The following is an 11,298-nucleotide window of genomic DNA, read 5'->3' as shown; positions in this document are numbered from 1 at the left end:
TGACGTGATTCAGACGTCCGGTTGTGAAAATAGAAATTTTAAAGTGTTCTTGAGAATTTCATTTGAGTGGGTGCTAAATTCATAGTTCTAGGTGTTATTTTGGCGATTTGATCGCGCGAGCAAATTCGTATGATGTTTTAAGACTTGTATGCATGTTTGATTTGGAGCCTGAGGGCTCGGGTGAGTTTCGGATAGGCCACAGAGTGAAAATTTGACTTAGAGCATTGTTGGTTCTGCAATTCCTGTGACTGGTGTCTGATCTCACATTTGCGAGATCAGTGTTTGCATTTGTGAACATCCCTCATTCTGGCAGGCTCACAATTGCAAGCAAATTCTTCGTATTTGTGAAGTGTACCTGGGCCAGCACTAGTTTGCATTTGTGATAAGGAGGTTGCATTTGCGGGGAGCTAGTATTATTATTTGCGGACAAATCTTCACAATTGCGAAGAGGGAGCTGGGCAACAGTGATCGCAAATGCGATCAATTGGTCCCTTTTGCAGAAAGATCAGAGTTTGCATTTGCGAACTATTTATCGTAAATGCGATGAAGACAGGAATGTGAAACCTTCGCATTTGTGATAGGTTCTTCTATTTGTAGGGCTGGCATTTGCGAACCTCGGGTCGCAAATGCGACACCTGCAATTGATCAAAACTTAAGTTTGACGGGATTTTCTCCCATTCTCCACATTTTATAAAACCTAGAACCCTAGAGGCGATTGCCCAAGACCAATTCTTCCCCAAAGCTTTGGTAAGTGATCCGAACTCACTTTCTTTCAATTTTCCATCACATTTCATGAATTTCCAACCAAAAATCTAGGATTTCCATGGTAGAAAATGGGGTTTGGGTAGAATTAGGGCTTTTTGGGAAATTGGAATTTAAACCTCAAATTGGGGTCGAATTTTAAAACTAATTACATATCCGTGATTGAGGGTGAATGGGTGAACGGATTTTGGTCCGAACCTCGAGTTTTGATCAAGCGGGTCCGGGGTCGATTTTTTGACTTTTTGGGAGAAAGTTTGGGAAACCTAAATTTATGTGTTGTAATTGATTTATTTAGCAATATTTGATGTTATTAAGTTAATTATGGCTAGATACGAGTGGTTTGGAGGTGGAATCTAGAGGAAAAGCGGTAATTGAGTAGTGAGTGGCATGTGGATCGAGGTAAGTGTCGTGTCTAACTTTGACTCGAAGGATTAGGAACCCTTGACTTAATTGCTATGTGAAAATTCATGTGAGTGGCATATAGGTGAGGTGACGAGTACCTATACGCCGATAATTTATCTATTTTGCATGTTTCCTTCCCGTTTTTCTTATATTGCCCTTTCCCTGCCTTAACTGCTAAATGCTTTACTAGTATTTCCATGCATACTTGCTATTTGTAAAACATTGTTTTTCATTGTTGAAGGTATTAGCTACCCCATAGTATCATTGTCTCATATTATTGGCTTAAGCTGGTTTACCAGTGTTTTATGGTATATTTTGGATCGGTTTCGCTGAGTAGTATTATTTGTGCGAAGTTTCATAATGTACAAGCTTTCCCTTTGCTTTAATTTGAGGTTTAAATATTGTGAAGAGTTTTGAGTTAAATTTTGCAATTTTTGTACTTATTGGGTAATTGATGCCGATACAGTGGGATCGGGTTGTGCATTGCTACATGAGGAATAAGGGTGATATATTGAGGAGGAATAAGGGTGAAATGCTATTATACGGTAGGATGGGTTTGCACGCCGCAACAGGAGGAATAATGGTGGATTGATATGGAGTAATAAGAGTGAATATTTATATTGATATTGATATATGGTGGGATCGGGATGCCCGCCGTATCATTTTATGTGTTTATGTATCTTTCTTCCACCGTGTAAGTTATTTCGTAGCTTTGCATTTCACTTAAGGATTGGTTATAGCTAGATACTGATAAGACACTTGAGTTTTGTATTCATTCCTTATAAGTTATTGCTTTATTTTATCATGTCCTTCTTTCTGCTTTTATTATATATTGTATACGGGTTATATCGTAATTGCCCCGCCGTAGCCTCGTCACTACCTCATCGAGGTTAGGTTCGGCACTTACCAGTACATGGGGTGGGTTGTACTGATACTGTACTCTACACTTTCTATGCAGATTTTGGAGCAGGAAGTGGTTGATCGAGAGGTCGGGTGCAAATATTTTCAACTAGGAGACCCAAGGTAGTCCTGCTGGCATCCGCAAGCCCTGGCATCCCCTTTTATGCTCCTACATTACTGTTTTTGCTTCCCTTCATAAAAAGTTGTATCATTTTTCGAACAAATGTTTGTAGCAAATCTTAGTGTGTTCGTGGATTGTGACACCGGATTCTAGGTAGTAATAGCAATAGTATTGATAATAGTATATAAACAAAGAGGTTATTTACTTGCTTCCGCATTTATCTCTACTTGTTTTAGCCTGTTTATTTTTAATCACTGAACATAAAGGAAATTGGTTAATAATACTCTAACATTGGCTTGTCTAGCAAATGTCATGTTAGGCGCCATCACGGTCCCCGATGGTGGGAATTCCGGGCCGTCACAAGTTGGTATTAGAGCACTAGGTTGCCGAGGTCTCACAATTCACGAACAAGCTTAGTATAGTCCGAGGGATCGATATAGAGACGTCTGTGCTTATCCCCTAGAGGCTATAGAGTTTAGGAACAATTTCACTTCTATTTTTCTCTTTCGTGCAACTTGATCTCTCAATGCTAATTAAACTCTCTACTCTTGTTCCTTCGTAGATGGCGAGAACGCGTACCGCTTCGTCAGCTAAATAGCAGCCAGAGCCTCCAGTGGCAGCTCCTACGAGGGACAGAGGATGAGGCCGAGGCTGTGCTAGAGGCCAGGGTAGGGGAAGGTCTCAGCCCAAAGTTCGAGCAGCAGCACTAGTAGCGGAGCCTCAGGTGAAGTTTGATGATGAGGTTCCAGCCGGACCAGCTCAGGTTCCAAAGGGGTTCATAGCCACCCTCATGCTTCAGGATGCTTTGGTCCGTATAGTGGGACTTATGGAGAGTGTTGCTCAGACCAGCACATTTCCTGTAGCACCAGCCATCTCTCGGGCTAGGGGAGTAGTTTAGACTCCTGCTACTCACACTCCAGAGCAGATGGCTCCCCAATTTTAGACTCTAGTAGCTCAGCCAGTTGGGGCAGTTCCGTTGGGTGTTGCAACACAGACCGGTGACGGATCAGCTATGTCTTCTGAGGCTTTGTTGAGATTGGACAAGTTCACCAAGCTCTTTCAAGTTCATTATAGTAGGTCAGCTTCTGAGGACCCCATGATTATCTTGACTGCTACCATGAGGTGTTGTGGAACATGGGGATAGTGGAGACCAATGGGGTCAATTTTGCTGTCTTCCAAATGATAGGGTCCGCCAAGAGATGGTGGAATGACTTTGTGTTGTCTAGACCAACTGGGTCGCCTGTTTTGACTTGGGACCAGTTCTCTTAGATATATTTTGAGAAGTTCCTTCCTGTTATACTGAGAGAGGACTATCGCAGGCAATTCGAGCGTCTCTAGCAGGGAAGTATGGTCGTCACTCAGTATGAGACCCACTATATTGACTTGTCCCTTCATGCTCATCTTATACTTCCTACCGAGAGAGAGAGGGTGAGGAGGTTTATTGAGGGACTTGCTCAGCGTATCAGGTTGTAGATGGCTAAGGAGACTGGGAGTGAGATTTCTTTCTAGGATGCAGCCAATGTTTCCAGATGAGTTGAGATGGTTCTAGTTTAAGGGGTGGTCAGGGGTATAACAAGAAGCCGCGTCACTCTGGTGGATTCAGTAGGGCCTCATCTGGAGGTCGAGGTACTTTTGGTAGAGGCCATCCTCCCAAGCCATTTCATTTAGCACTTCAAGCATCCCATAGAGATTTAGGGAGTCGTGGTCCTTATGTACCTTCTTCGGGGCTGCCAGCTTATAGTGCACCACCAGCTCCTATCAGAGCACCTCCTCTTCAGAGTTATTATCGCAGTCAGTCAGCTCATTCGGGTCAGCTCAGTTTCCACAACCACAGTATCAGGATGGATGTTTCGAGTGTGGTGATTATGGGCATATCCGGAGGACCTATCCGAGATTAGTGAGCGTTCCGCCATAACAGCAGGGTTCTCGTACCATGATTCCAGCATTGGGCGCACCACCGTCCGCTCAAGCAGCTAGAGGTAGGGGTCAGGGAGCCAGAGGTAGAGGTCAGGGAGCCAGAGGTAGAGGTCAGGCCACTAGAGGTGGAGGTCAGGCCGTTAGAGGTGGAGGACAGGCCGCTAGAGGTAGAGGCTAGCCAATAGGAGGTCGTCCTAGAGATATGGTTCATAGTGGCAGGGCCCAGCCCCGATGTTATATTTTTTTCTAGCTAGGTCTGACGCTACGTCATCCGATGATGTTATCACAGGTACTATTTCAGTTTGCAGTAGAGATGCTTCAGTTCTATTTGATCCAAGGTCTACATACTCTTATGTGTTATCTTACTTTGTTTCATATTTGGTTATGCGTCATGATTCTTTGAGTGCTCCCGTGTATGTGTCCATACTGGTGGGGATTCTATTATTGTAGATAGTGTCTATCGCTTGTGTGTGGTTATTATTGGGGGTCTTGAGACTAGCGTAGATCTCCTACTTCTCGATATGGTCAATTTTGATGTCATTTTGGGGATGGATTGGCTCTCACCTTATCAAGCTATATTAGATTGTCACGCCAAGACAATGACCTTAGCCTTGTCGGGGTTTCCTCGATTAAAGTGGAGGTAGACTCCTAGTCATTCTATCAGCAGGGTTATCTCTTATATGAAGGCTCAGTGTATGGTCGAGAAGAGGTGTCTAGCTTATTTGGCTTATGTCTGCGACTCTAGTGCGGAGGTTCTTTCCATGGATTCGGTACCAGTTGTTCGAGAGTTTCCAGAGGTATTTCCTGTAGACCTGCCATGGATGCCATCCCACAGGGATATTGACTTTTGTATTAATTTAGCTCTGGGCACTCAGCCCATTTCTATTCTGCTATACTGCATGGCCCCGCCAGAGTTGAAAGAGTTAAAGGAGTAGTTGCAAGATTTGCTTGATAAGGGCTTTATTAGACCTAGTGTCTCACCTTGGGGTGCGCCCATGTTGTTTGTAAAGAATAAGGATGGATCGATGAGGATGTGCATAGATTATCGGCAGTTGAACAAAGTCACCATCAAGAATAAGTACCCATTGCCGAGGATTGATGACTTATTTGATCAGCTTCAGGGTGTCATGGTGTTTTCAAAGATCGATTTGAGATTTGGCTACCAACAATTAAGGATTAGGGCATCTGATGTCCCTAAAATAGCTTTTTAGACTCAATATAGGCACTACGAGTACCTGGTAATGTCATTTGGCTTGACAAATGCCCAAGCAGTATTTATGGATTTGTTGAACCGGGTGTTCAAACCCTATCTGGATTCATTTGTGATTGTTTTAATTGATGATATCTTAATCTACTCCCGCAGTCTAGAGGAGCATAAACAACATCTTCAAACCGTTCTTTAGACTCTGAGAGATAGCCAATTATATGCTAAGTTTTCAAAATGCAAGTTTTGGTTGAGTTCAGTTACTTTTTTGGGTCACGTTGTATCAGCAGAGGGTATTCAGGTGGATCCTAAGAAGATTGAGGCCATTCAAAATTGGCCTAGACCTACTTCAACCAAAAAGATACGTAGTTTCTTAGGATCGGCAGGTTATTACCGTCGGTTTGTAGAGGGGTTTTAATCTATAGTATCTCCATTGACCAGGCTGACCCAGAACGGTGCCCCGTTTGGATGGTCAGACGAGTGTGAAATGAGCTTTCAGAAGCTCAAGATAGCTTTGACTACGGCGCTGGTGTTGGTGTTGCCCACAGGTTCAGGGCCATATGTAGTATATTGTGACGCATCTCGTATTGGACTTGGTACGATATTGATTCAGGGTGGCAAGCTTATTGCATATGCCTCGCGGCAGCTAAAGGTTCACGAGAAGAATTATCATGTTCATGACTTAGAGCTAGCAGCCATTGTTCACGTGCTGAAGATTTGGAGGCACTATCTATATGGCGTGTCATGTGAGGTGTTCACGGATCATAAGAGTTTGCAGTATTTGTTTAAGCAAAATGGGCTCAATTTGAGGCAGGGGAGGTGGTTGGAGCTTTTGAAAGACTATGATATCACCATCTTGTATCACCCCAGGAAGGCCAATGTAGTGGCCGATGCTTTGAGTAGGAAGTCAGCTAGTATGGGCAGCCTTGCATATATTCCAGTCGGTGAGAGACCGCTTGTATTAGATGTTCAGGCCTTAGCCAATTAGTTCGTGAGGTTGGATGGTTTTGAGCCCGATCGTGTTTTAGCTTACACAGTCGCTCGGTCTTCCTTGTTTGATCTTATTAGGGAGCGGCAATATAATGACCCTTATTTTCTTGTCCTTAGAGACACGGTGATGCCAAGCAGGTTACGGTTGGAGATGATGGAGTTTTGAGGATATAGGGTCGTGTTTGTGTGCCTAATGTGGATAAACTTCGTGAGTTGATCCTAGAGAAGGCTCACAATTCCCGGTATTCTATTCACCTGGGTGCCACCAAGATGTATCAGGACTTGAGGCAACATTATTGGTGGGGGAGGATGAAGAAGTATATTATTGCATATATAGCTTGGTGTCTAAATTGTCAGCAAGTAAAGTACGAGCATCAGAGACTTGGTGGTTTGCTTCAGAAGATAGAGATTCCTGAGTGGAAGTAGGAGTGTATCACTATGGATTTCGTTGTTGGACTCCCACAGACTCGGAGGAAGTTCGATGCCGTTTGGGTTATTATGGATAGACTGACCAAGTCAGTACATTTCATTCCTGTGGCAGTTTCCTATTCTTCAGAGCGGTTGGTAGAGATTTATATCCGTGAGATCGTTCATCTTCACGGTGTGCCCATGTCTATCATTTCTGATCGATGTATGCAGTTTACCTCGCACTTCTAGGGGGCAGTACATCATGAGTTGGGTATGCGGGTCGAGTTGAGCACAATATTTCATTATCAGACGGATAGTTAGTCCGAGCGTACTATTCAGATCTTGGAGGATATGCTCCACGCCAATGTTATCGACTTTGGATTTTCTTGGGATTAGTTCTTGCCGTTAGCGGAGTTTGCCTACAACAACAGCTATCAGTCGAGCATCCAGATGGTTCACTATGAGGAAATATATGGTAGATGGTGTCGATCACCAGTTGGATTGTTTGAGCCGAATGAGACTCAGTTATTGGGTACAAATTTGGTACAGGATGCCTTGGATAAGGTTAAGATCATTCAGGATAGACTTCGTATAGCTCAGTCAAGGCAGAAGAGTTATGCCGACTGTAAGGTTCGTGATATGGAATTCATGGCTGGAGAGAGAGTTGCTTCGGGTATTGCCCATGAAAGGTGTAATGAGGTTTGGAAAGAAGGGCAAGTAAAGTCATAGGTATATCGGGCCTTTTGAGATCCTTGAGCGAGTGGGAGAGATAGTCTACAGACTTGTGTTTCCACCAGGCTTATCAGTGGTACATCCAGTATTCCATGTGTCCATGCTTCGGAAGTATCACAGTGATCTATCCCATGTGTTAGATTTCAGCACTGTCCAGTTAGACAAGGATTTGACCTATGAGGAGGAGCCGGTAGCTATTCTAGACCTGCAGGTTCATCAGCTGAGATCGAAGAGTTATCCTTCGGTTCGAGTGCAGTGGAGAGGTCAACCTGTTGAGGCAGCTACCTAGGAGTCTGATTCCGATTTGCGGAGCGAATATCCCCACCTTTTTACCAGCTCAGGTACTTTTCTATGTTCGTTCGAGGATGAACGGTTGTTTTAGAGGTGGAGAATGTGATGACCCAAAAGGTAATCTTATGTTTTAGAACTCGATTTCATGTTTCGAGGCCTTCAAAACCTCATTTTATTCCTACTCGATTTGTGCGAGCAGTCTGGGCATGTTTCCGGAAAGCCTTTATGTTGAAAGTTAATAAAAATAATAATTTTTGCCATTAAAAGTTGATTTTGTTGACTTCGGTCAACATTTTAAGTAAATGGACCTGAACTCGTATTTTGATAGTCTCGATAGATCCTTATCGAAATATGGGACCTAGGCGTATGCCCAGAATCGAATTTCGAAGTCCCTAGCTCGAGATATGAATTTTTGATGAAAATTGAAAGACTGAAAATTAAATGGTTTTAAAAATTTGGTTGTTTGATCTCATTTGTATCGGGCCCGTATTTTGGTTCCAGATCCCGGTACAGGTCCAAAATGATAGTTATACCTTATCTATGAAATTTGGTGAGAAACAAAACTAATTTGACATGATTCGAACGTCCGGTTGTGAAAATAGAAATTTTAAAGTGTTCTTGAGAATTTCATTTGAGTGGGTGCTAAATTCATAGTTCTAGGTGTTATTTTAAAGATTTGATCGCGCGAGCAAGTTCGTATGATATTTTAAGACTTGTGTGCATGTTTGGTTTAGAGCCCCGAGGACTCGGGTGAGTTTTAGATAGGCCACAGAGTGAAAATTTGACTTAGAGCATTGCTGGTTCTGCAATTCCTGTGACTGGTGTCTGATCTCGCATTTGCGAGATCACTGTTCGCATTTGCGAACATCCCCCATGATGGCAGGCTCGCAATTGCTAGCAAATTCTTCATATTTGTGAAGTGTACCTGGGCCAGCACTAGTTCGCATTCGCAATTACGAAATGGGAGTTGGGCAACAGTGATCGCAAATGCGATCAATAGGTCGCATTTGCGGAAGGATCAGAGTTTGCATTTGCGAACTATTTTCTGCAAATGCGATGAAGACAGGAATGTGAAACCTTCGCATTTGCGATAGGTTCTTCGCATTTGCAGGGCTCGCATTTGCAAACCCCAGGTCGCAAATGCGACACCTGCAACTGATTAAAACTTAAGTTTGACGAGATTTTCTCCCATTCTCCACATTTTTCAAATCCTAGAACCCTAGAGGCGATTCTCCCAAGACCAATTCCTCCCCAAAACTTTGGTAAGTGATCCTAACCCACTTTCTTTCAATTTCCCATCACATTTCATGAATTTCCAACCAAAAATCTAGGATTTCCATGGTAGAAATTGGGGGTTTGGGAAGAATTAGGAATTTTTGGAAAATTGGATTTAGACCTCAAATTGGGGTCGAATTTCAAAACTAATTACATATCCGGGCTCGGGAGTGAATGGGTGAACCGATTTTGGTCTGAACCTCGAGTTTTGACCAAGAGGGCCCGGGGTCGATTCTTTGACTTTTTGGGGGGAAATTTAGGGAAACCTAAATTTATGTGTTCTAATTGATTTCGTTAGCAATATTTGATGTTATTAAGTTAATTATGGCTAGAGACGAATGGTTTGAAGGTGGAATCTAGAGGAAAAGCGATAATTGAGCAGCGAGTGGCCTGTGGATTGAGGTAAGTGTCATGTCTAACTTTGACTCGAGGGATTAGGAACCCTTGACTTAATAGCTATGTGAAAATCCATGTGAGTGGTGTATAGGTGAGGTGGCGAGTACCTATGCCCCTCCATTTTATCTATTTTGCATGTTTCCTTCCTATTGTTTTTATATTGCCCTTTTCCTGCCTTAACTGCTACATGCCTTACTAGTATTTCCATGCATACTTGCTATTTGTCATACATTGTTTTTCATTGTTGAAGGTATTAGCTACCACATAGTTTCATTATCTCATATTATTGGCCTAAGATGGTTTATCGGTGTTTTATGGTATATTTTGGATTGGTTTCGCTGAGTAGTATTATTTGTGTGAAGTTTCATAATTTACAAGCTTTGCGTTTGCTTTGGTTTGAGGTTTAAATATTGTGAAGAGTTTTGAGTTAAATATTGGAATTTCTGTACTTATTGGGTAATTAATGCTGATACGGTGGGATCAGGTTGTGCGCCACAACAGGAGGAATAAGGATGATATATTGTGGAGGAATAAGGGTGAAATGCTATTATACGGTGGGATCGGGTTGCACGCCGCAACAGGAGGAATAAGGGTGGATTGATATGGAGTAATAAGGGTGAATATTCATATTGATATTGATATATGGTGGGATCGGGATGCGCACCGCATCAGTTTATGTATTTATGTATCTTTCTTCCACCATGTAAGTTATTTTGTAGCTTTGCATTTCACTTAAGGATTGGTTATAGCTGGATACTGATAAGACACTTGAGTTCTGTATTCATTCCTTGCAAGTTACTGCTTTATTTTGTCCTGTCCTTCTTTCTGCTTTTGCTATACACTATATGCAGGTTATATCATAATTGTCCCGCCGTAGCCTCGTCACTACCTCGTCGAGGTTAGGCTCGGCACTTACCAGTACATGGAGTCGGTTGTACTGATACTGTACTCTGCACTTTCTATGCAAATTTTGGAGTAGGTAGTGGCTGATCGAGAGGTCGGGTGCAGATATTTTCAGCTAGGAGACCCAAGGTAGTCCTGCTGGCGTCCTTAGGCCCTGGCGTCCCCATCTATTTTCCTACATTTACTGTTTTTACTTCCCTTCATAAACAGTTGTATCTTCTTTCAAACTAATGTTTGTAGCAAATTCTTAGTGTGTTCGCGGATTGTGACACCGGATTCTAGATAGTAATAGCAATAGTATTGGTAATAGTATATAAACAAAGAGGCTATTTACTTACTTCCGCATTTATTTCTACTTATTTTAGCCTGTTTATTTTTAATCACTAAAATGTAAAGGAAATTGGTTAATAATACTCTAACATTAGCTTGCCTAGCAAGTGTGATGTTAGGCATCATCACAGTCCCGATGGTGGGAATTTCGGGTCGTAACACAAATATACAAAATGATCGGCTGGGTCATTACACCCTGCAAGTCATAACACATCAAATATACATATAGGAAGCATCAAATATGGGAACGGGGCTTGTAATACCCAAAACGACTGGTCGGATGGTTACAAAAATAAACACATTCATTTCAGATATAATGTGAAAAAGCATATGGTAAGAGATAAAATTATTTCCATCGATTATGTGAAATCAGAAGTAGATTTTGTCGATCCTCTATTAATCATTTACAAAGGAGATTGAATCCTAAAACATCGAGGCGAATGAAACTTTTGTCAATTTGAGATGATTAACAATAATGGTAACCCAACCTTTATGATTGGCAATCACATGAAGTAAGTTTATATGGATAATAACAAGTCATTAGTTGAATAAAAATATAGTATTGAATTTTGTTTCATCTTATGGTGTATGAAACATAGTGCAACACTAAAAGAAAAAGTGAGGTTGAATATGCTTATTCCAATTCATATGTTTTATATGTGGTGTA

The sequence above is a fragment of the Nicotiana tabacum genome, chromosome 8 (genome assembly GCF_000715075.1).
Source record: "Nicotiana tabacum cultivar K326 chromosome 8, ASM71507v2, whole genome shotgun sequence".
In the NCBI taxonomy this organism is placed as follows: Eukaryota; Viridiplantae; Streptophyta; class Magnoliopsida; order Solanales; family Solanaceae; genus Nicotiana; species Nicotiana tabacum.
This window is presented reverse-complemented; position numbering follows the sequence as displayed.